We start from the raw sequence: 5601 nt of genomic DNA, 5'->3' as shown, positions 1-5601 counted from the left end.
CATATCAAACACATCAGAAATGCTTGGCTTCTTCTGCAGGAAGAAGGCAACGTAGCTTCATCCTGAAGCCTGAACTGGGACTTGACTCATAGGTTATCCCACTTTGTTTTTGACTAGCATTTCTGAAAATGCTTTTCTGATGAATATAGCAGGTCCTGTTGCAATTCCTTTGGGTGTTAGCTGAGCACTGGACTGTTTCCCATGAGTCACAAGTAAAGCTGCCCTTTCTGCATGTTTCTATATACACCTTCTCCATCTGTTGGCACGCCATACAGACTTTCTCCAAGATTTTGAAACATTTCTCATCAGTAGAACACTTCTACATGGCTAACTAACAGAATCATCCTAATCCTTATCCATTTTTTATTTTATTTATTTTTTTACTGTTGATCGTACTCCCATCCCATGTCTTGTCTCAGCAAACACCGTGTCCAGTGGGACAGGGACTCTCATTCTGTCTTCTTAGACAGCAATCTTGGTAATGAATCTTTGGAGCGTAACTGGTAAAAATGACAAGAGAGGGAGAAGGACAAATAGCTATCATTACCCCCCAAGGAGAAGTGGGGCTTTAATTACATGAGCACATCATGCCCAACATGAGCGTGTCATCCCTGTTCCTCACAGTCATTGTAATTGGATCAGCTCCGACCAGTGCAAAATTAATGTTGTGTGACAAATGCCTCTTTTATTCATAAGTTGTCTCAGGGAAGACCTACCTGGAGAACAAAAAAAAAGATAACTTCAGGGTTCTGGAATATTTAGTAGAGCTGGGGTTTCCATGGGTTGTGATAGAGCAATCATGTGAAATGGAGAATCAGTTGTCCCTGCACCACAAGACAGGTAATTCCTACTGTTTTCTTAGCAAGCTTGCCTAGATGTGCTGTCATACACTTATTTATCCTTAAAGTTTGTTATTTTCTAACGTCAATTTTTTCCAACTTCCCCGTAAATCCATTTCTCCTTCCCAATCAACATAAAGAAAAGAGACACGGCCGCTTCCATCAGCGCGCTCATTTCTGCACTAAGCCAGCACATTTCCTTTGGTCTTTCCCAGTAGACGTTGCCTTCTAGACCCACAATTGCTCTTGCTCTTTGCAACTTTCTGACAGTGAGGTGCTGGGAACAGGGCTGAGTACCTTAGCAGAGGCCTGCTTGAGGCTGTGTGGAAGGATCACCTCAGTGTGCACCACGTTTCTTATTCATGGAGCCAGCTCAGAGCTCTAATATGGTGTCTTACTAAAGGAGATGTCTCAGATTCCCAATGTCTCCCACTTTTGCCATTACAGTAACCACCAGCTCTCTCCCATTTATAATTACAGAATTGCAATTCCTCTCATTTGTGACCTTGAAAGTCCTCTTTGGCAAATATAGCAATTTCTTATGGGGAATACACGTAGTTTAGTTTCTTTGATGTGGCCACAGTCCATGAGCCACAGCCTGAGTAGATCAGATACAGAAATACTCTGATTCCATATAGACAGGCAGTGGGAACCATTCATTATACCCTATCAGTCTTAAAGATAAATCAACAGCAAACACAGGAATGGAAAATATATACAGTAGCAAACAGATGCTTAAATTTTTTTCTTTATTTCTGTTTTCAATTTCAAGGTCAATCTTCAATAATTTGCAGATAAAATGAGAGTACAAAAATGCTCCTTTTAGTCTAGTTTGAATCCCTATTTAACTGGGTTATTCATTATTTCCAAAGAAAACTAAGTCTGCTTTTTCAAACACTGTTTCTGTGCTCAGATTAAATAGCTCTTTCTTTTCAGAAGGCATGTAAAACAGATTTCAATGCAAACATTAAAACCTTTTACACTTGGGTGTCAGAATCGAAAACACAACTCAAAGGCTCACAAAAAACATGCATGAATTGCAGAACAGAAGTACACATGAAAGACACAACAATGTAAACACACAGACATACACAAATGGATTTATATGTATATCAACATATGAGAAAGATTAAAAAAAAAAGTCTTCCGGTTTGTATGTGATCTTCTTCATTTAGATATCAAAAATGTATGTTTAACTTAGCACTTACATATTGCTTAGACAATATTTGTACTTTCCTACTTTTTACTAAAAGGTCCCAGGTTTTGCTGTTGCACAGCAGAGTTGTGCGTCTTCCAGTCAATGTCATGCAGTAATGGTGAAATTATGAAATACAGTGAGGAAGCTTGAGGGACACGACGAAGGAACAGTGAAAGATAAAATTACACTGAGTCACTGAGAAGGGGAATTGCCTAATGCTCTCTGCTGGTAACTGTAAATTCTCACTCTTTGTTTATCCAACATCCACTTTCTTTTGAGTGATTGCATTTCTCACATATTAGAAGAAAATATATTTTACATATATATACATATCAGAAGAAATTCCTATCCATATGTCGTGTTGGCATTGTGGAAACATGACAAAACAAGTTTTTAAAACTTGAACTAAGGTAGACCATAAAAACTCATCCAGGGTTGGCAAATAATTTCAGCAGGAAATGTGTGGTTTCAATGCAGCTTTAGATATCCTTCTGTGCAGCCAAGGACCGTGGAACAAATTAGGTGACATAATATCTTTTGAAAGAAAATTACATTTCAAAAATCCTGTCATTTGGGAAGACAGAGATGTCAGCAGGTTCTTCTCTAAAAGCGCGTGTCCTCTAACAAGGTTGTTTTACTTCTGTATTTGAGCCATCTGTATTTTCAAGACTCTACTTGAAGAACAGACCCTGTAAGCAAGACTCTTCACTCCAAGGAAGGCCACTGGGAATGAAGATGTCCAGATGACTCTTTGAGTTTTCTTCTTCCACTAAAACCAACACAGGCATCTATTTTTAATTCTTTAAATTGTCTTGTGCAGTATAGTCTTGTGCTAGATTCTGCCACCCCTAATTATACAGAGTGGTGTAATATTTCATAAGCAAATTGGTCATCTCTGCTAGTAGTTGTCTCTAGCAGAGGTAAAGTAAAGAAAACATAAATACAACCCGATCTATGTAGAGAGGCAGGATTCATGTCTCCACAACTTGCTGTTAGTTCTATTAAGGTCCTTGGGAGCTTACGCATCAAGAGCTAACAAACTATCATCTTGGACATAAGGTAATTTCTCTTCACTTACCACTTAATGAATAAGAACAGTAACGTGTTACAGGAAAGGAGTTTAGGAGGTTGCTTGTAACTAGATATGGTTCATACTGCAAAGGCTGGATCCAGTCTTCGAATGCCCTGAAGTTATGACCTTGAAGTAGCTCAGGAGAGTTATCAAGAGCAGATAGAGAGGTCATGCAGGGCACTCAGCCTTTGTGGCTCCACAGCTGCCACCCTGCCGGGGGACGCAGTCAACAAAAGCAACATAAGCACAGATAATTAGGTAGCAATGCCGTCTCCTGCTAACCACCCTGTCATATCTCATACTCTGAGTAGGAGACTCAGAAGACTCATATTCAGATAGGACTATCTCTGATACCGATGTGCTGCCACCTTTCTTTTGTTGCGTGGCCTCAGACATCAGATGCATCTGGTCAGCACATCAGTATGAAGCGATTTCTTAGCTAGTAAATAACCTCACTGCCAGCACTCCTTTGTCTTTGTATCTGCTCACCCTAATGTTGTATCTGTCCAAGGCACCTCTCTGTGGAACAGTTTGTTATGTAGTGAAACTTCCCTTTTGCCTTCTTTCAAAATCTGTACCCTTACACATACCAGCATCGTCAATTCCTTTCTGTAGCTTTCCTGTGTCACAAGGGTTTATACAGTACTCTCTCTGCATGTAAATCCTTTGAAACAGGAGTGGGTTACGAGTTTGGCACAGACCTGAAATGGCTCACGGTCTGCTCCGCACAAATAATGCAGAATCCTGGACGTGTGCTTTCAATCAGATTAGCACATGGCCACAAACAATGGCTATCCATTTCCAGATGAATATTGCTGGGCTGCTACAGCCGGTTTATTGTTAGAGTGAGTCAAGTCCCTTCCTGTCCTCTAATGTTGCAAGCAAGTTGGCAGGGAGCCACAGGCTGGAGGGATGTATACAGACTGTGTTTGTCTTATGTGTACAACACTATTTTCCATATTTTTTAGTTGTCTTATGTAAATATGCAGCACAAGATCGGTTTTCAGATAACGTGTTGAACTGCAGAAAGTGTAGCACACATTTTTTGTCCCCTTTTAGGACATAAAAAAGAAATATTTCTTACAAATGCATATTCTATTGTATGCAAAAATCTCTTACTGACTCCAGATTTCACTTTGCCTTTGTGTTGGAATAATTAATAAACAATTCCCTATTGCATAGACGTGCTGTACTCCACGGAAGGTGTTAAGTACTCATATACCTAGCAGCAAGTCATTAAAATGATCATAATATGGAATAAATTAGGATTCAGTACCACAGTTCTATTTATAATGATTTGCCCAATTGTAAAAAAGATTTCTTGCATTTCATACATGGATTTTCTTTCCAGTGCCATCTGGTTGTTATGAACAACTTTTGAGTAGTTATTTTAAATGACCTTCTAGGGATATCCATATATGTTTGGTGGGGGAGGCAAACAAATTTGCCTTTTCTGTCTTCATAAAAATACAAATTTGCAGAGAATATACATTATTACTTCTATATTGAGAAGCAGTATGTTGAATTAATTCCTGGTCTTCACTATACTGGAAATTTATATTCCTTTTAGCTGTGTATTTCTGATAAACATGGAATATTATGACACAGGAGGCGTACAATGTAACTAAATACATTCTGCACACCAAATCAACTACAACTGATTGAATAGAGTTAATTTTTTGAGCTGCCATTGGCAAAATATTCTTTTAAGAGTTACAGTTATTTTCGTGTAAGGTTAGTGTTTACTATTTGCCCAGAGTCTAGTGAATTCAGTCTGGGTCTCAACATAATTAAAGGGCCATGTCTAAAAATCCAGAATAGCCAGAGCTCTACTTGCCGGCTCAAACTAGGAACTTCAAGTAAGTCTGATTAGGATGGAAGTTATTGTTTCTAAGTCCTAAATTCTGTCAATATAGAAAATAAATTAAAACTAAGTAATTGAAAGTTTAATATATAAAAAGATTTCTATGTGACTTAACTTTATATAACTGATATGTATAGTTTAAGAGATTTAATGGAAGCCACCTATGTGTCTCTTTCTGAGATATCTGGGTTTGAATTTTACGAAAGTGAGCTCTTTAAATGAACTCTGTAGATTTGAATGTACACACTTGAACCCCTTGTGTCTAAAAATGCAGCTTAATTTTCTTCATTTGCTGTTTTAAATTGAGATGAACAATGCCTCTCATCATGCAGTCTCATCCCAATAGCAATGCAGAACAAGACATACACAAGTAGATAACATAGCACTTAGTAAAAAACAAACGGCACAGATTTTGGTCTTTGTCTGTGTGGTGCCACTGCTTTAGACAAACGACATCCTACAGTGTCTGCAGATGTTTTCTACAAAACATGTTTCTGAAGGCACTCAGCAGCAGCTGCCTACTGCATCCGACATAGATCATCTTGAGATCTTCAAATCTTCAGTGACTGATCACATTTAAAGTGCAGCGAAGTATTCTCAGGTCCATTCTCACTTTCATTTTACTTTG

Source organism: Netta rufina, assembly GCF_964035555.1.
Source record: "Netta rufina genome assembly, chromosome: 2".
Lineage (NCBI taxonomy): Eukaryota > Metazoa > Chordata > Aves > Anseriformes > Anatidae > Netta > Netta rufina.
The sequence above is the reverse complement of the archived record's forward strand: the minus strand, read 5'-3'. Positions refer to the sequence as shown.